At 43.4% G+C, this 21241-nt stretch overlaps 1 non-coding gene across 1 annotated transcript; it reads right to left on the bottom strand.

The window, feature by feature from the left end:
- Window positions 1–8288: 8288 nt before the first annotated feature.
- Window positions 8289–8361, bottom strand: Trnaf-gaa (transfer RNA phenylalanine (anticodon GAA)). The gene has a single exon. It is a non-coding gene; the product is annotated as a tRNA-Phe (tRNA).
- Between the last annotated feature and the right edge of the window lie 12880 nt (window positions 8362–21241).

Genomic DNA, 21241 nt, shown 5'->3' with positions numbered 1-21241 from the left:
GGTTACTTCTCATGGAGTGAGTCTTATGTCAAATCAGACATTCGATGGCCACTCCCACAAATTCTGTGTCTCCGTTGTCCTATCATATTTTACAGGCAGGAGAGATTGTAGATCAGAGGTTTTGTTTCTGGGTTGGTGTCTACCTTTCTCTTTTGGCAGCCTGCAGATTACCTTCCTGTGCCAGAGACTAGGACAGAGTGGTGAGGACTCCATGCAGGCACCAGCGTGACTTCTCTGTGACAAATGGGTTGTGCAGGCGCTGTCCTTGGCCACGGGCGCCCTTGCCGTCAGATTGCAGAGAGTCAACTTTTGCTTTTGTCTTAGATTCAGCCTGGGTTGTTTGGGGATTTCCACAGGACATTCCTCCCTTCACTCCATACCCGCCCTGGCCAACAGTTCAGTTGAATGCTAGTCAGACCTTCACTGGAAACCTTACCTGACTGCAAGACGTAGCCAGTTGTTCCTCCATAGCCCCCACTGCTAGGAGTCTTCTTTAGGGTCATCCTCATAGAGTCCAGGAAGTTCCCACTGCCCTAGGCTTCCGTATGAACCCCTTAAGTCCCCCCAAGTCCAGTGCCCTCTCCACCCATCCCCTCTCCCCCCAATATGAGCTCTCCTACTCCCGTCCCCATATGTCCCCAGCCCACCCACAAAATCTATTCTAGTTTCTCTTCCCAGGAGGAACCATCTTCCCCTCTAGATGCCCCCTGCTTACCTAGTCTCTCTAGTTCTACAGATTGTAGCTTGGTTATCATTAACTTAATGGCTAATATCCACTTATAAGTGAATATATAATACCATATTTGTCCTGGATCTGGGTTACCTCTCTCAGGATAATTGTTTTTCTAGTTCCATCCATTTGCTTGCGAATTTCATGATGTCATTTTTTTAACAGCTGAGTAATACTTCAGTGTGTGAATGAACCACATCTTCTTCATCCATTCCCCTGTTGAAAGATATTTAGGTTGCTTCCAGTTTCTGGCTATTATAAATAAGGCTGCAATGAGCACGGCTGAGCAAGTGACCTTGTGGTAAGATGGGAAGTCCTTTGCGTATATGCCAAGAGTGGTACAGCTGGGTCTCGAGGTAGAACTATTCCGACTCTCTGATGATCTGCTCTATTGAGTTCTATGGTGGCTGTACAGGTTTGCACTCCCACCAGCAATGGAGGAGTGTTCCCCTTGCTCCGAGTCCTCACCAACACGAGCTGTCACTTGTGTTATTGATCTTAGCCATTCTGACAGGTATAAGACAGAATCTCAAAGTAGTTTTGATTTACAATTGCCTGATGGCTAGGGATGTTAAACATTTACTTCCATCCATTTGAGACTCCTCTGTTAAGAATTCAGAATGAGAATATTCTAAACCCTCACTTGTGCCCCTCCCTCCTCTCAGCTGTCAGGCTATTAAAACATCGGTTCCCAAGATAGGAAATCCCATGCTGGAGCCTGAAACTACAGAGTCAGTGATGGACGGGATCACAGGATGACTGGGGCCACTTAGCTATGTGTTCCTGTAACTCTCTACTTAAACCTAAACCTCGAGTCAAAACCTGATAGACTTGGGAGGTGGAAGTGTGTGTGTGTGTGTGTGTGTGTGTGTTTGTGTGTATGTGTTTGTGTGTGTTTCTGTGTGTGATTGTGTATCAGTGTGTGTGAGTGTGTGTGTGATTGTGTGTGTATGTGTACGTGTGTGTGATTTTGTGTGTGTGTGATTGTGTGTATGTGTGCATGTGTGTGTATGTGTGAGTGTGTGTGTGATTGTGTGTTTGAGTGAATATGTGAATGTGTGTGTGTGTGATTGTGTGTTTGAATGAATATGTGAATGTGTGTGTGTGTGATTGTGTGTATGTGTGTCTGTGTGTGTGATTGTATGTGTGCATGTGTGTATGTGTGTATATGTGTGAGTGGATGTGTGTGTATGTGATTGTATGTGTATGTGTCTGTGTGTGTGATTGTGTATGTGTGCATGTGTGTATATGTGTGAGTGTATGTGTGTGTGTATGAGTATGTGTGTGGGTAGGTGGGTGGGTGTGTATGTGAGTGTGTGATTATATGTGTGTATGTTTGTGTGAGTATGTGTGTGAGTGTGTGTGTATGTGTGCGTGTGTGTATGTGTGTGTGAGTCTGTGTGTGTGTGTGTGTGTGTGTGTGTGTATCTCTGTCCTTCTTCCCAATGTGAGCACATTGCTTTTTATCATTATTTGCTTCACTGGCTTACTGAGAGGATGGATGGCTAAACTCAGCTTGTTAAGGAGATATGAGGACTTGGGCTCTGGCCCTGGTCACTGACAACAGGAACAGTGCAATACCAGGACTAACAGGATCAGCCATAAGAATGCCATATAGCAGAGGTCAGGATCTTACGGCAGCAATGGCAGGAAAGCAAATATTGATTATTCTGGGAGCTGTCAGGGCCTGTGATGGCCAACAGTGGCTCTTCAGAGAGGACTCCCCACTCCAGCACACCTGCAGCAGGGCAACACCTGTGCAAATGAATAAGCCACAGGAATAATTGAGTTGATAATTGAGGGATTAGATACAATGTTGTCATGTAGCCACCTTTGTGTTGGACTGTTTGGTTTCTAATTCTCTGAACCCAAAACTTTTATTTAGTTCTATATCTCTTTTACAACTGAAAGCTTTTCTAAACCTTGTTTATCTAGAAAGTTCTTTGAAATTTACATTTAAAAATAGCAATCAAAACAAAGTAAGTAGCTTGAAAGGTGAAGAGAATTCTCCTGTTGCTAGGATATTTATTACCATGTCATGTTGACTAGCTACTATGTCATGTGTAGCTACTATGCTGGTTCACAGGTCCAGGTTCATGACCTAAATAAATCTGGGTCAGTATCCTGACAACTCAAGATCCCCCAAATGCCTCTCCTTGTCTTTTAGACCAACACAAGCACATGGCTGCCGATTTTGTTTCTCAGCACTAATGCAGAGATTAGCACAACTTTTTGCCTCCATCTATGTTGAATAAAATACAGAACAGTTTTTCTTTCCCTCTTTTTTTATTATGCAATGGAAAAAAGTAACTCAGATATAAACCAAAGGAAAAATCCTGAAGATCTGTCATGACATTAAACATAAAAGCAGCTTTGTTGTAAAAGTAACTTCTATTCTTCTGACGTAATTGTTGTCTTGGAGGCTTACTGTTGAATAAGCTCACCCTTTCTAGTTCTTGCTGAACTCTGGCTGGCTGGTTCAACTCAGCTGTTCTGGACCAAACTCCTCTTCAAGCTGACTGATTCAAACTGACTTCTCTCAGCTTCTCACTGAATTGCTTTGATTGACCTTAAACTATCCCTGGCAATCTGTTCTAATCTTGTGGCTCCTTCTCATTCTCTGGGTCACCTGTGTCTAGCTTGTTCTCTCTGCCACCTATTAGTAAAACTGTCCCTATAAAAACTGCCTCTGAACTCCTCAAACTGAACTACCACAAACTCTACTCCACCGCACATCCTCAACAAAATTACTCAACAAAACTGACTGGCTAGCTCTCAGAGATCTGCATGCCTCGGTCTTCTAGGTGCTAGAATTAAAGGTGTATACCATCATACCTGGACCTAAGCTTTTCTTTACCTGAAATTTGTTCTATACCAGGCTGGTCTTGAGTTCAGAGATCTGCTTGCCTCTGTCTCCTGGGATTAAAGGGATGTCTGTGTTCAGGCTGTATCACACAGACTTAAAAGATTTTGTATGTGATTCCTTGCCAGAGAATCTATTTTGCTGGATTAAAAGACTTTTACACAGGTTCTGAAATGACCTGCTTATCAACAGACATCAACAAGGAACCCTTGATAGTGTGTTTGTGATACAAGGCTAGGTGCTATAAGACATAGGAATGACTGGCACCCTCAACTTAGAGTCTGAGAAATTTTCATTCTCTTCTTAGGAATACAATAAAACAAGTACAGCAAAGGAATGGCACCCTGAGATGAACCATTATTTGAGCATGCTGTTCTCATAACTAGTGGAAAGTTACTGGGCTCTGAACAGGGACAACATGAGAAGATGACTCTTCCTCTGACTAACCCCTCTCTGTGTCCATGCAGTCTCCTGTGTTAACACCTTCCTTATTTTCTTGAGAAATAGCCTCCTTTAAAGCATTCACCTGGGTGTCCTTGTCTCTCAGTTTTTAATTCTCTCATTACTGGAAGTTTCCATGTGTCCCCTTTATCACCAACCTTTGAAAGACTAGTTTAAACACAAAATATAAACAGACAGAAATCACTGAAATAAATAAAAACAAAATAGAATACAAAGGCGTCTATACACATGAAGGAAAATTACCAAGTTCACAGCCTGATCACCTGCCTTCAGACATCAACAATAAACACAGATAAAAATTGTCTGGCTTGCCTTATTATAGAGGATAACCACACCAGTGGCCCTGTGGAGAGGCCTTTTGATTTACTCAGGATTCATGTGTGCCTGAATGCACGTGTTTGGTTTTTGTACACTACTCTGGTATAATTGTGATGCCCACAGTAACTCATCTTAATGGCAGTGAAGAGGTCAGCTGAGAGCCTTTGGAAGATTCCACCAGACCCCAGAGGCTGAACTACCACAGGGGGAACAGAGCACATTCCTCAGGGCTGGCCAACCATTAGTCTCGTGCTACCTCATTCCCTAAAGACCAATCACTTTAAAAGTCACACTGTTCTGCCAATCACGTTGTGCCTAGTGGCTGTTGTTCTATTCTACCCTTGAAAACTTTATAAAAACAGCCCGGACAGGCTGCCTGAGGTTGTCTTTTTGGATGCAGTCTCCTCTTGTGACCCAGACCGCAGGTCAGTCAACGGGGTCTGTAAGAGAGAGTAGGGATGGAGGGGCAAGAGACTGGAAGAATGGAGATAAGACAGTTGTCTGATCAAGGCTTGTTTATTGAAAGGCACTTGTGAGTATATAAGCACACACAGGGGAGTGCAGCTGGAGACTCTTTACAAGTGCCTTGCAGCTGGGGGCACTAAACCATAAGTCCAGGACATGTCTGAGAAAAACAAGATGTTTATCAGAGTGTGCTCAGCTTTTGTGGGCTGTTTGCAAAAACATCATGCTAGAAAAACAAGTCTCTTGTCAGGGTGGAAAAGTATCAACCTGCAAATATACGGCCCAAGATAGCTGCAAAGATGATAGCCTCTTTCTGCTAGGAGCTGGCTCCCAACCCTCTTGCTTTTGCACTTATCTCTAGCTCTGCGAGGTTCACTCAGGGGGTCCCTGGTAGCTAAGGCTAGTCAGAGTCTTACAGCAGCATGCAGCAAAGGATGCTTCAAGGTGCTCCATCATGCGTGGCTTAATGTCAGAGTCTGACAAATGCTAGATGATTTCATCATTGTGGAAACATCAAAGAATGTGCAAGCTAGCTCAACCCCAGTTAAGTGATACAATGTTACAGAACCACTAGTATAGGAGTGGCCACCTATGCTAGATAGCTAGGTCGGTTATTTTTTGTCATCTTGACACAAACTAGAGTCCCCTGGGAGGAGGGGATCTCTGTTGAGGAACTGCCTCTATCACCCTGGTCTATGAATATGTCTAGAGGGCATTTGTTTGCTGATTGTTGTGGAAAAGCCCAACCTATAGTGGGCAGTGCCATCCACTGGCAGGTCATCAAATAGGTAGCCAGTGTTTCTATGTGGTCTTTGCTTCAGTTTCAACCTCCAGGTTCCTGCCTTGAAGTTCCTGCACCAGTTACCCTCTGGGATAAACCTGTAAGCCAAATAAACACATTGGTCTCCATGTTTAATTTGGTCGGTATTTTACTAAATTAGGACAGTGGCACATGGTGGTTTGTAGCGTTAAGTTGCACCAAGATAATACGAATCATTCCAGTGAGCTGATACCATTTGTCTCCACAGTCTTCATAAATCTTGCTTTTCCAGCCGTGATCGTCCCTTCCGGAACCAACAGCACCAGTTGTAACAGAGCCCCAAGACCCTCCTTAGCACAATTGACTCCATGATGGAAGTGCCACTCAGGCTGTCTTGTCTCTTAACAGCACCACCAAACAAAACTTTAAAACAGAGGGCTAATCCATCAAAACCTATAGATCTGGAAAAGTCCCCAAATGTATGGCCATCTACTTTATACCTATTCACTGTGACACTTTAAAATGACTCTCCTCTTCTTTAAGCTAACTTCTCTAGGCTGAGTTAGTCAAACCTGAATAAAATTCTCTATGTATGGAAACACGGAGAATATGAGCCTATGGGGGTCATTCTTATTCAGATCACCACATGGGGTGAATATATTGTTTATCTATATGAAATTCCTGAAGAATAAAAAAAAATAATTATCTATGGAGAGGAGAGGGGCAAGGGTGAGAACTATGTAAATACAATCCTTATCTATGAAATTCTTGAAATTTTTACATAAAAATATTCTCTATATGGATTTTTGGTATATAAAAAAGAAGCACTATTTGATTCCTATGCCTCAGGCTTCATTTAAATATGTCTCAGGATTGTGTTGGCTTTTCTCAAAAGCATGCATGTGTAATACACATTTGTTTATTTATTTATATTCATCTGCGTTTCCAATGTTGAAGGACTGTTGTCGAGCACAAGAGGATTGTTAACAAAGAATGCTTAGCAGCACACTTGGCGACTAGAGAGGCCCCTGTCACTGGTGACCGCCATTTTCCTTGGAATGCCTGAGGTCTGTCAGGGATGCCGTGCTCACTGCACTTTGGAGCACTAGGATGTCGTTCGCTGGGACACCCACACACTCCTTAATATCCTTCAGTGAGGAACTCGTAGGGAGGCAATCCGCCCTCACAGCATGCATTAAGGACGATTGTGGAAAATCCATATATTCCTAGAATTTGAGGCAAATTCAAGCAATTGTATTTCTGGGCAAGTTTTCAACAGCAAACAAATTGAGATGTGATGATTTTATGATTTTAGCATGATCCACTGAAAGGGAGACAGTTTAGCCAAAGCTAATAAAAGGGGCATGATGCGTGTGCACACACTCATTACACCAAGGTCCTAATTACATACACAATGCTCGTCTGGTTTTACTGTGTGTAATGATTATAATAGCGTCTGCATGTCATAGTTCTGGCCTCAAATGAGCAGCGTATACACAACAATTAGGAAGGAAACGGTTACTCCAGGGTTTATTTATATGTCACCTTGGACCTTTCTGAGGAACTCTGAGGAGGTAGGCACAGATTCGACGTTGACAAAAGGACTGGACTGGGCACTTGTTCTCATGACTATTTAATGAGTGCGGTATGCATCCATCTGAAAGCACGTCCTTTCTAAAGTAAGAACCTACCTGGACAGTCTTCCCTTTGCCCTCTATGGCCTCCTTAGTTACAGAACGCTGTGGTGCAGCTACCTGGAGTTAGAGGGACAGCCCAGGAAACACAGGACTCCTAAGAACTGATCGTGTATGGCATCTATGTGAGAAGCCAGCACTCAGGGAAAGACAATAAAAGTTATCAGGTTACAGCTATAGACTTTAGTTTTATGGCAAAATACATACAGTGAGACTATAAATAAGTTGGCGGTGTGCAGACCAGATATAACAACAGAACTCCGAAGGGAGTGTCCTACAGTGGAGCTCAAGTTTGAGTTACAAGAGACCCAGCTGGGAGGAAGGGTGTTTGTTCCCCTTGCCCTGGGCTCCATTGAGTAGCCTCTTGTGGGACATTTCAAACTAGCTCCAAAGGATGCTGACGAACTGGGCTCTGGTCCCCGGACCACGCAGAGAAACTCCTGTCTAGACTAAATACGGTCGCTTACTTAAATGTTAGGAGCTATAAAGCTACCACCTCTTTATCATTAAGCAAGTGAACCTGCCTGGGCCACCTCAATGACAGTGCCGCCCTCTTGCATCTCTAGCAAAATCCTGAAGCAAGCACGTGAGCGCACAGTAGGATCAGCATTAGAAAGTGGGAAACACAATGACATTTGGACATGTCTTTCTCGCCTCCAGGGCAGACCCAGCCTGTTCCCCAACAGGACAGGACCCTCCTTTCTCACACCAGATTTCCCCGACGGCCACCGCACACCGGACCACTTTCCCTGTCCAAGCAGCCGCTGAGAAGCCTTTCCAGGCCGGGCTCCGCATTGCGCATGCGTAGCAGCGCCTCCGCCGATACCCGGAAGTGCCTAATGCCTGTTGCCAACCGTCAGGGGTGGGTGGTCGAGAAAAGGGGATTGTGTTTCCTACTATCCCAAGTCAGCGAGTTTGAGGTGAATTCAACAGAGGTCATTGTATGGAAGAACCTTAGGAAGTTTTATTCCCGTCAGATTAAAACTAAAAACCAGCTGCCGAAACCCGGGATCGAACCAGGGACCTTTAGATCTTCAGTCTAACGCTCTCCCAACTGAGCTATTTCGGCGCTGTGCCTGCTTACTTCAGAGGATGCTATCCCTGAGTACTTCAGGTTCAGTAGTCCCGCTGTACTCTGTCAATAATTAACTTCAGTTCCGTATTTTTGTTTGCTGTGTTTGAATCAGAATTATTCCGTCTCACTTTTCCCAACCAGAAATGCAAGATCCCGGTCCCTTCCTGAGACCTGTTCGGCGCGCGCAGCCGGAGCGCAGGAAAAAGCGAGGATACGGGTTCCCACCATCCAGGTTTGGGGGGGGGTCTCCTAGGTGAACAGGTCACACATTTGGACTGTGCGGGAATGTTCCAGATCTGGCTGGCTGGCAGTGTTTGCCTAGGGCTATTGGTTGACTGAGTGGCTGGGTCCCTGGAGGCCAAGAATCCTCTGTCCAGCCCCAGATGCAGCATCCGTAGAGTCCCTGAGACCCGTGTCCTGCAAAGGCTCAGTTACAAGCTCTTTGAGGGGAACCTGTTGGCAACGCTTGGGCAGTTTGTGAAAGAAGATTTAATGTCAGCGCTCCCTCGCGCCACGCCGGCTTCTGAAGCACCCACTACCTAAACCCTGCATCTTATTCAGGTTCTGTTTCCTTTTTCTCTCCGATTAGATAGCACGAATCTCAAGGCAGTTTACTTTCTCTTGACGACCTTTTAGCCTACTTACCAGACTTTTTACCTAGAAGCGTCGCTGTCAATTTGGGTTGATGGATGGATGGATAAAAAAACGAAAACAACAAAACAAAACAAGTGTATACAATCTCTCTGTGCTGACTTGTAATTTTCCTGAGAACTCGAAGCTCAGGTTATGGTTTTCTTCTGGTTATTTTCTGGCGCGTGACAGTTTCAGATAGAATCATTAGTACTAGAATTGAAAGACAACTTGAGTTTGTTTAGCCCAGTCAGCCACAGCAAAACACCACAGATTGTGTAGTTTACACACACGGTTTGGCTGTCTTGCTTCCCCAACATGCACCGCCCAGTGCATGTGTGTACATACAGAAAGCTACCTCTCCAAAAAAAGTCATACATACTTTGGGATATGACCCCATTCTTAGAATTTCTTTAACCTTAAGTGCCTCCTAAAAGCTTTATATCCGAATACAACCACATTTAGGGTTAGCCTTGGATATAAGAACTGAGGAAAGTCCATAATTCAGTCCACACTAGACAATTTGGTCCAAACAAACAGCTGATCCACAAAGCAGGTTCTTCACCTTGCATCAAACACTTGCAATTTGTAAAGTTTGAATCCGTGGCCTACAGTGTGCCAGGCACGTGCCCTACCATTGAGATATAATCCCACTCCTTAGTTTTTTGTGACAGTTTCTTGCAAGTTAGCTCATACGGCCTTGAGCATGCTATGCAGTCTGGGCTATCCTTATCCCATGCTCACGCCTCAGCTTTCTGTGTATTGACATTATAGACAGATACATGCCTCTGCATCCAGACACTTTTAATCTTTAAAGAGACCCTATTTTAATTTTAAAAAAATTGATATAAGAGTCGAAGTTCAAAACCAGAACTAGGACCCACAGTTGCTATTATGTGTTTTTTTGTGACTGCACGACTATGCATCTTGATGTTTTTCTGTGTGTAGAAAGTAACACCTTCACTTGATGAATGCAAAATCATTTCTCCAAAGTTCTATGTTAAAGCTGCAACCGACGGGAGACGTGTTAAAAAGTTAATAGATCGAAAATATCATCAGTGTGTCAAATCGATCCAAAAGAACTTAATTTATCTAAAGCCATTAAACCGTGGGTCGATGGAGACCTTATTGGGTTTTTTTTGTTTGTTTTTGTTTTTGTTCAATCACATACATCAATATAAAGCCTCTGGGTACACTCGCCAGGCCAGAAACAATTAAGTAAATTATACTCAAGAACAACCTACCAAGCTGTTTGTATGTTCTAACCCAATCCTCCCACACCCATCCAACAAGAGTCTCACTCACCTTTGTGGATTGTGCACGATGCCCTAAAGGTCAGAAAACTTGGATTCCAGAACCTGAATGCTATAGACTTGGGCACTTTTACATGCTTCTTATCTTAATTGCTTGTGGCTTGCAATTAATGATGCAGTGGGCCAGCCTTCCAGCTGTTTTCATCTCCCCATCTGCATGCCTCTGCCTCCTACTATCCAGAGGTAAGGATAAAGCCTAATTATTTCCTAAATCCCTTGTTAATAATAAAAAAAATGGGGGGTGGGGGGTGAGTCACAGGGGCTGGAGAGATGGCTCAGTGGTTAAGAACTATACTACTGTTGCTGAAGACAGGGGTTCTGTTGCCAGCAACTACACGTATCTGTTTCCTTTTCAACTTTTTAGGTGCTTCAAGTAGCTGGGATTCCAGGCTGTGTCATCAGGCTTAGACAAAAACAACATTTCTTGAGATCCTCTTATCTGACTAGAGATATGGACTAATAATAATAATAATAATAATAATAATAACCCTGCTATGAGCCTCCTTGTTATGGGAACCCAACAAGAAGGCAGTTGGTACTTGGACAAGACACTGCACAGGCATGATCCCAAAAAGTCATACCTTCTATCGCTCTCTCTCATGGAATTGCTCTCACTGCCTGTCCCTCCTAAGTCAGTCCATCGCCCTTTGTCCCCAGCGACCTTTGACTTAGAATGACCCTGCCTGCAAGTGAGTTAAAATAATTCCCACCACTCACCCACCACTCATCTGCCACAGGCTGAGTCAGGATGCACATTTGCCCTGTTTGCAGGGACTGCCCATGTAAGGGACCAGAAAGCAACATTTCACTCTGAGAATGATTGACACTTGCTTGTTCACCTCAGGCTCTTTCAGATACAGTGATCAGTGCTGTGGCCACTGGGGAATTGCAATTGGAGTGTGCAAGCCACACTCCAATAAATGATCCTATGTGTATGTTCACACAAGCAACCCAAGCAAACCTAGTGGGGCTTGATGGGACACACACACACACACACAGAGAGAGAGAGAGAGAGAGAGAGAGAGAGAGAGAGAGACAAAAACAGACACAGAGAAAGAGAGACACAGAGTCAGGCACACAGAGACAGACACAGAGACACAGAGACAGAGAGACAGAGAGACAGACATGGACATAGAGACAGAGATAGAAACAGAGACACAGACAGAGACAAAGAGACAGAAAGATAGAAACAGAGACAAGTCACAGTAGGAGAGAGGTGTTGGGGTTCAACATGACTGAAAGGGGAATGAGAGAAGGTAACAGAGGGGTAAACACAACCAACACATTTATATATTGTGCTGTTCTGTTTTGTTTTATCAGCATGACAGAAGCTAGGGGCATCTGGCATGAGGGAACTTCCGTTGAGAAATGACCTCCATCAGACAGGCCTGTTGGTGAGTCTGTGAAGCATTTTCCTGATTAATGATTGACATGGGAGCACCCAGCCAATGGTGGGCAGTGCCATCACTGAGCAGATGGTCCTAGGGTAAGCAAGCCACGGAGAGCAACTCAATAGACAGGACTGCCCCATGGACTCTGCCTCATTTCCTGCTCTGGCTTCCCTTCATGAAGGACTGCAGCCTGTCGGTTGGAATTTAAACCCTTCCACTCTAAGTTTCTTTTGGTCCTGGCCTTGACCGCAGCAATAGAGAGCAAACTAAGACACACATGTATGAAGTTGTAAAACATGAAGTAATAAATACACACTGGCATTCGGTCCTGTCAATGTGCTATATTGGCAAACTTTACGGCACTAGAGAGAGCTGGTGGAAAGCCTTGCTATCACATGTGGGTCAGTGAAAGCCCAAACTGGATACTGAGTCCCAGTGACACGTGTTTAGTGACAGAAGTGGGACTAGAATTTGGTTTCAGGCCCCCAGTCAGAGCTGTCACACTGTATCATAGCTCTCAGGACAAACAAGCATGCCATAATTTATGATTCATAAACTTTTAGAGATAGTCGGCTCTGCACCAGAGGGTTCTGTAATCATGGATTGAAAATATTTTGAAAAGCAAAAAATCCTAACTTATATCCCTACTGGACATGGATAAACTGGTTTTTTTTTTATTATTGTTTTTACCCTAAACAATACAGTACATTAAATTTAAATGTCTTTTATATTATATAAGGCATCCTAAAGTAAGCTGGGGAAGTCCTAAAGTATGGGAAAGGATAGATATATGTTACATGTATATGTATATAGATACAGGTTCTGTTGGGAGCCAACTTTTAGCAGAAAGCAGCTAGATTATCTTTGCAGCCATCTGGAACCATGTACCCTGATAAGAGATTTGGTTTTCAATAGCCTACAACAGCTGAAGCACACTCTGATATCCCACATATTTTGCATTGCTGTTTACTGCCCCCAGCTGCAAGGCGCACGGTGCACGTGCTGTCCACGCTATAGACGCCTGTAAGGCTTACGTCATATCAATACCTGCAAGGCACGAGGTATCCACGTGCCTACAAGGCACGTGGCAAAAGCGTATAAATACCTCAGAATTCCCTTCAATAAAAGAGACTTGGTAAGAGACTTGATCACACCCTGTCTTGTCTCCATTCTTTGCGTCGCTTGCCCCACACTCTCTCTCACTAGACCCTGACCGGAGCAGCAGCTTGGGCCAGGACACAGTGGCTGCCAAAGTGTTGAGGCAGAGTGTGGTACTCAACATTGTGGCGCCCCATGTGCACCTTACAGGCATATGTGGCCTGGATAGCACGTGGACAGCACGTGAACCGCATGCCTTGCAGGCGTGGCTACCACGTGCACCTTGCAGCTGGGGGCAGTAAACAGCAACACAAAATATGTGGGATATCAGAGTGTGCTTCAGCTGTTGTAGGCTATTGAAAACCAAATCTCTTATCAGGGTATATGGTTCCAGATGGCTGCAAAGATAATCTAGCCGCTTTCTGCTAAAAGTCAGCTCCCAACAAGGTTCTATGTAAAGAAAAAAAAGAAAAAAAAGAAAAAAGCAAGTCTCCAGGAGCGATCATGTAACATTTGGAGACAAATAGTCTTCATCACTGAATTCAATGCCAAATCTTGCTACCTACACCAAACTAGAATATCTGGATCACATGAAGAACTTTTATATAAGCTTAGCTGAGACTCTTTAGGACTGTCATTAACTAAGAATCTGGACCCAGGGCTGGAGAGATGGCTCTGGCTCCCCTTACAATCCCCAGAACTCGCACAGTGGCTCACAATACCCGTAACTCCAGTTCCAAGGAATGGAATACAATGCCCTCTTTTTTTTTTTGCCTTCTACAGGCACCAGACTCATATGGGGTGCACAAACAGGTATGCAAGCAAAACACCCACCCACATGCATACAATAAATGTTTTTAAAAATCTGGATCCTCCATGGGCCAAAATTCTCCCTAAGGTTTTAGGTGTGGTTAATGGATCATGAAGGAAAGAGAAACATGTCTTTTGTGATACAACCACTGGTAATATGTTGTGTCCCTGTAAAACCAAAGCCAAACTTTCCACCCCCCCCCACACACACACACACACTCCTGTAGGCAACCTTAAAGAAGCTCATTCTGACTTTCTCTGGATCTTGCCCTCCTCTCTTTCTCTCCATGGAGCTAGTTTGGAAGAGGAGCGGCATTAGCAGAGGTGGGAGGGGGACCAGAGAGGCGTACACATTTGTGAATATTAATTGGACTACCATAATGCCGTAATGAAATCTATCATTACATATTAATATATGCACATTTTAAAAAAAATAGGCCTGTGAGTAAAAAAAAATAGTTTTTAAACTAAGGTATAAATAAATGGAGATGTTTTACACACACACACACACACACACACACACATATATATATATATATATATATATATATATGAACAGAGTCAGCCATTGGCAAAGCTTGAATCTCAAGTATTGCAGTCCATGTGTCAAAGGTTTGGTTGTCCACATGTGACGCTATAGGGACTTGGTAGAACCTTAGGAAGTGAGTCCCAGATAAGCAAAGTTAGGTCACTAGGGCGTGTGTCCTTAAAGGAGATACAGAGATACCAGCTCCCTCTCTGTGAAGTGGGCAGCCTTTTTTGTCACATGATACACCTCAGAGTCTTGCCTTGCCACTGGCCCCAGTGCAGTGTGGCCAATGGAACACCTATCAAAACCTCAGAATTATGAGCTCAGATAAACCTCCCTTTCTTTGATCAGCTTCACAGCATTGGAAAGCTGACACTACGTTTTGGAAAGGTCTTGCCAAAACATAGAACAAAAATTCAGAAACTGGACAAACTAGTTACCGAGACCATGGAGGAATGGCCAGGTACAAACAAGAGTATTTCATATTCTCTAAGCTATCCAGCCTGTTGTCTGCAAGATATCAGTTTAGAAATGAGCATCAAGAAGATGAAGAGATGGCCTATGTCAATCAGACAGATGTGTTAAGTGGCTGTATCTAGCGGACTACAAACATGCTAGGAGGATAGGGACCTGTCGTCTAGGGGCGCAGTTTTCTTGGTAGAACGCTGACAAGCATGCACAAAAGCCCTGGGTTCAATTCCCAGCGTCACACAAAACTAAACCTTGGTGATCCAGGCAAGGGATGGAAACAGGAAGACCAGAAGTTCAAGGGCATCAGGTCCAAGGCAAGGACAGGGTCAGTTTGGTCTGTGAGAGCCTCTCTCTGGGAAAAAATAAAAGGAGGGGCTAACAATAGTAAGGTATGGGCCTTTACTGAACCTAGGTGTGGGGACAAAACTTACAGGGAGATTGAATATGTTATTAAAGAGTGTGAAAATATTTAGTACTTTTAAATGTGAAAATGTCATTCTCGATATATAACATGGTAGCATTTAGGAGACCAGTGCTGAAATATTTAAAGGTGAATTGTCATTTTTTTTTTTTCTTTTCTTTTGCGACAGGGTCTCACTATGCAGCTTTAGCTGGCTGGAACAGGATCTCTCTCTTTCTCTTTGTCTTCTCTGTCTTCTCTCTCTCTCTCGTCCTCTCTCTCTCTCCCTCCCCCCCCCCCCGACCTCAAACTTGGAGATCTGCCTGCCTCTGCCCCTGCACCCTGCCCCCTGCCCCCTGCCCCCATCCCCTGCCTCTGCTGAAATTAAAGGCGTGCAGTGCCATACATGGCTTCAGTAAATACCTCAAACATATACACACAGAGATAGAGCAAAATGTTAACACTGTCGACTATAGATGGAAAAATGTGTCTTAAATGTTGTTTGCCTTTAATTTTGCATAATACAAATCCGAGAGAGAATGCAGAAATCTCTGTGTTAGAAACCTGTGTTCTACTGACTGCTGAAGAACTCTGTTCACCAGTGGTCTCAGTAGCCTGTGTGCAGTAGCTATGTCTTGCCACGTATAAACCAGGACCAGATTTATGGCATCTTCAAATCAGAACTACATGGTCTGATAAAGGATCTTTATCTTGTTCCTTCTTTCCCAGGGAGACTCTTATCAAAGCTCCCAAACCAAAGCTGTCTAACTTACTTTTTAAACAAAATCTTAAAAAAAAAAAACCAAAAAACAAAACATCTAACCGAGTTCTTATTTTATAAGGAATCATCTTTATTGAAAAATAACACAACTAAGTGAAATTTCCCTGCTTCAGAAATTCAAAACACAGAATTTCCAGATCTTGTAGCCAGGCCCAATATATTAGACAATCAACCCTTTCTTTAGCTTTACAAGGTCAACTTAATAATCTATCATGGCACTGGCACATCATGGGGATAAAAATGTCTTCTTTGCCTTTTATTCTTAAATTTTAATTTCCTTTTCGAATCAAGCCTTCTGTTGTGACCTTCACGATTCCTCAGGAAAATCAGATGGCAGTGATTAGAATTTTGCAGTGGCCGAGGCCCTACAATGAGCGCCTTGGCCTAAGCTGCCACAGTCACAACTCCTGAGAATTCAAAACTAATTTAATTTCAGCTGTGCGGTGCATTATTCGTTTTTATGATAACTGAGATATCTGCAGAGCAAGTCAGAGGCTGTGTACATATTTAGAATTTGGGGAGGGTGAAAGAAACATCTAGAAACAGCAGATTGCTTTAAGGGGAGCATGTGTTTTGAAAATATTAAAAGCTTAGACCTTCTGCTTGGTAGGTAATATTCAAACAGCTGAAATGGACATTTCCTTCTGAAAGGGTTTTTTTTTTTTTTTTTTTTTTTTTTTTTTTTTTTTGGTTTTTGGCAGAGAAAAAAGTGCTTTATATTTTCAGCTCTGTGTGTTTGGTTCTTTAATGTGTCCTTCTGGGGATCAGTTGATGCATATTGGGTACAGCCTCACTGAAAAATTACAAGCTGCTCAGTTGCTAGTGAAAAATCAATTTGAAAAAATTAAAAAAGGGGAATGTACCCTACCAAAGGATCCCCCATAAATTTTAAATTTTCTAACTTGGGATTCTGAAGGAAAATCTGCTGCAGATAGATTCTGGCATCCTGATACCAAAAAGAATTTTGCAACAGTCCTCTGGAAAGACCCATTAACTGGAACCTGGAATGGGCCAGATTCAGTGCTTACCTGGGGAAGAGGTTCTGTTTGCATATATTCCCAAACTGCAGATGCTGCACATTGGCTGCCAGAGAGACTAATTAAACAAATAGACAACAATAACAAATCCAGGGAGGAGAAACCCCCTGAGAAGCGTATTTTTTCTTTGCAGGAAATATGAAGGAAACATGAAAATACTAAATATTGCCTTCAAACTGGAACAGATCAACGAGTAAACCTGACTTGGGAAGTTATCAGTGCTGAAGAAGACATCACCACCCATATCTCCAGGGTGGCTCTATTGGACTCTTGATTCCCTGACTTATGATTTACTGGGGAACTAGATTGTTTTAGATTTAGTGGGAATTTAGATTGTTTAGACCCAGGAGAAAACCCACTACCACAGTTACTATAGTTGTTTTTTGGGTTTGAGATTGACTAGAGCAGGAACAAGGATTTCCTTACTTGTTTTCTTTAGATCAAATCTATGATCAGTTTTGTATTTCTATAGATTTAGATTCTGATATAAGACATTTATAAACAGAATAGAAGAAGCTTACACTTCTTACTCCTCTGATAGAGGGAGTTATGTGTTGCCCTTAAAAAAGAGTGTTGCTGTCATACTGACTGTTCAGGCATTGTTAAGTCTCTTGTCTCTTGGGTTGATACAGTTCAACTGACTGATGGCTTTTGTATGATAACAGATATACGATATTCAAATGAAACCCACACAGGTCCATTATTACAGGTTGGAAGTAGGGGATTGTAAAACCTCTGTCATCAAAACTAATGAGGTATATCCCCTAACTTATGCGCTAAGCCGGATAGTCAAGACAGGTAAGAGAGCATACCGAGACCCTTGCCCCTAAAAGAAGGGAGGCCTCACCATCCTAAGACAGGAGCTCAACCAATGGCTGTTGAGTATCCAATGACGGGAAAGGGAGGCTGGGGTCCTTCGTTCCAACCTAGGACAGGCATGGTTTCCATAAGTTTTCCCAGCCTTCCCTTTTGAAAAAAAAAATTTTAAAGGGGGACCTGTTGGGGGCTGACTTTTAGCAGAAAGTGGCTATCAGCTTTGCACCCATCTTGAGCCATATACCCTGACATGAGACTTGGATTACAATAGCCTACAACAGCTGAGCACACTCTGATAACATCTTGGTTTAGATACTCAGGACTTTCCTTGGGTGTGTGAGATTAAAGGTGTGTGACTTAAGAGCGTAATTTAGAGATCAGATTTAGAGACAAGACCTAAGGGCATGATTAAAGGTGTGACTTAGAGGCGTGGCTTAGAAGTGAGACATATAAAGGCGAGAGGCAGACAGAAGAGAGATGAGATCAGAGAATCAGAGAAGAGACGGAGAATCAGACACTTTAGGGAGAACAATTTGGAGTAACAGAGATTGAGTACAACTAGGAACTAGGAGGAGTACAACTAGGAACTAGGAACTAGGAACTCAAGACTTGGGACTTGGACTAGGAAGAGAGACTGAAGAATAAACGGGATTGAAACACACTCTGTCTGGTCTCCATTCTTCGAGTCCATCCTCACTCTCTCTCTTGCTGAACCCCGACCCTCGGACCGGAGCAGCTTGGGCCAGGATACAATGGCTGCCAAGCGTGGAGTGGAGAGGGCTGCAACATTTTTGGCAGCCCAAAGTGGGGCAGCTTGGGCCTCAACAGAGTTCAATAGAGCCACCCTGGAGATTCAGGTGGTGATGTCTCCTTCAGCACTGATAACTTCCCAAGTCACTCATTGATCTGTTTACTCGTTGATCTGCTCCAGTTTGAAGGCAATTGTGAAGCATCTTCATGTTTCCTGCAAAGAAAAAATACGCTTCTCAGGGGGTTTCTCCTCCCTGGATTTGTTATTGTTGTCTATTTGTTTAATTAGTCTCTCTGGCAGCCAACGTGCAGCATCTGCAGTTTGGGAATATATGCAAACAGAACCTCTTCCCCAGATAAGCACTGGATCTGGCCCATTCCAGGTTCCAGTTAATGGGTCTTTCCAGAGGACTGTTGCAAAATTCTTTTTGGTATCAGGATGCCAGAATCTATCTGCAGCAGATTTTCCTTCAGAATCCAAAGTTAAAAAATTTAAAATAAAGAGCGTGTGATTAAGGATGTTTCTGGGGGATCCCTTGGTAGGGTACCATTCTCCCTTTTTAATTTTTTCAAATTGACATTTAATTAAGGGTTTGATGTGCCCTTTCTACCATACCTTGGCCCTGTGGATTATATGGAATACCCGTTTTATGTAGTATTCCCAATTTCTCACAAAAATGGTGGAAACTGGAGCTTGTTGTATAACCTGGGCCATTGTCAGTTTTTATCTGTTTAGACACACCCAATACAGCAATTGTAGCAAGCATATGATTGATCACATGCTTGCTTGCTTGCTTCTCCAGTTTGTAATGATGCATAAATGAAACCACTGTATGTATCTACACATACATGTATATATTTTTGCTTGCCAAATTCATTATAATGAGTAACATCCATTTGCCAGATACTGTTTGGTATCAGTCCCTTTGGATTTACACCCAAATGAGGAACTGGTAAAAGTTTAACACATGATTGACATTGTTTGACAATTTGTCTAGCTTGTTCTCTGGTAATTTTAAACATAACTTTTAAAGTTTTAGAATTAAGGTGATGTAACTCATGAGCCTTTATGGCCTGATCCAAGTTAGATAATCCCTCCTTCACTTTTTCCTAATCCTTTCCCTGGGGGAAAATCCAGAGTTTATCATTTGAGCCGTGATTACTTCATTAGGGCTGTACATAATCAATCCCAACTGGGATAACAGATCTCTGCCCCAGAGATTAATGGGAAGGCCTGAGATGACATAGGGTTGTTCTGGAAAGTGTTTTCTGAGAGCACAAAGAAGACATGTTCCTGAGCTAACCAAGGTTGTGCCTTGTGTCGGCAGCTGTACTTGGTAATTTGTAAGAATCACCCAGCTGGTACTGTTTTTGAAGTCATGAAGAGTCATGAGAGCAACTGAGGCTTGACACTGTGAAAGGCCATAGAAGGCCATTGGTGAAGGTGCAACATCAGTGGCAGTTGAAGGCCCAGGACTGAAGGGATCATGCAAAAAAGCTGAGACTTGGCACCATAAAGAGATCCTATGAGGAGCTATTGGTGAAGCCTAGATGCAGCAGAAGCCCCCAGTGTATTGGAGATCCCACTACCATGGGATGACAAGAACAGCAGCAGCAGTAGAGTTAAGCAGAGCCTAGAGTGCTACAGAGAACAGAGCTGGAGAAGTGATCCACACCCTTTGGAGGAGCCCAGAAGATCATAGGTAGATCCCAGACACTGGAACAAGAAGTAGTGGAGTTGAAGTTGCCTTGTAGACCCTAAGATGTTAAGACTCGCCAGAGCCCTGGGGAACCTGCTAAGGAAAGCTGCTAACAGGGAGTGGAACCAGCCCAGGAGAAGAGTTGTGCTGCAGTCAACAAAGCTAAAAGGAGTTGGACACCAGACATGGAGTTTGGAGTTTGCCCAGCTGGTTTTGGTCTTGCTTTGGTTCAGTACCTCCTATGACGTTTTCGAATGGTAATGTATACCTTGTAATGTTGGAAGTAGCTGATCTGCTTTTTGTCCTTGTCTGAAGAGTCTGCCTGAGGCTAAGGTGAAGAGATTTAGATTAATTGCATTGACAAAGAAGTCTCAGAAATGCCTAGCATAGGCTTTGTCTTGTAGTTTACTCTTATGAAGAACATTTTAATCAAGCAGAGCAAATTGAGAAAGGAAAATAAAAAATGTATAGTTTAAGGATTACAGTGACACCGGGAAGTGGAATAGAATTCTGTGTTTAAGGATATTAAATGGAATTAAGGGAGTGGTGACCCTGGGGCAAGGTCCCACCCAGCTAGGCTTATTGTTTATGCATTTGTGGTTGTAAAAGGAACAGTTATTTCATGTTGGGTGTTATGATGACTTGGTGTTTTCATTTAGCTGTAAGATTATGATTGTGTCAAATTGACAAGGGATGGACACCACAGTCTCCATAGAGTCACGTGGCTGTATGACTGGCTCAGTCAGTGGCACTATTAGGAGGCGTGGCCTTCTTGGGGTAGGTGTGGCTTTGTTGGAAGGGTGTCACTGTGGAAGAGGTCTTTGAGGTCTCCTACACTCAAGCTGCGCCTAGTGTGATATACAGTCTCCATCTGGCTGGCTTTGGATCAAGACGTAGAACTCTTGAGTCCTCTAGTGCCACGTCTGCCTACATGCCACAGGATGATGATAATGGACTGAACCTCTGACACTGTAAGCCAGCGACAATGAAATGTTTCCCTAAGAGTTGCTGTGGTCATGGTGTCTCTTTGCAGCAATGGAAATCCTAAGACAGACAGGTTCTCACCAAGTTGGTGGGTATGAAATCTACATTCACAACAGAGCAACCTTTGCTTTGTCCACCTAGTAACAGCTCAGTTACTTTTCAAA

Source organism: Arvicanthis niloticus, chromosome 3 (assembly GCF_011762505.2).
Source record: "Arvicanthis niloticus isolate mArvNil1 chromosome 3, mArvNil1.pat.X, whole genome shotgun sequence".
In the NCBI taxonomy this organism is placed as follows: Eukaryota; Metazoa; Chordata; class Mammalia; order Rodentia; family Muridae; genus Arvicanthis; species Arvicanthis niloticus.
This window is presented reverse-complemented; position numbering and strand designations above follow the sequence as displayed.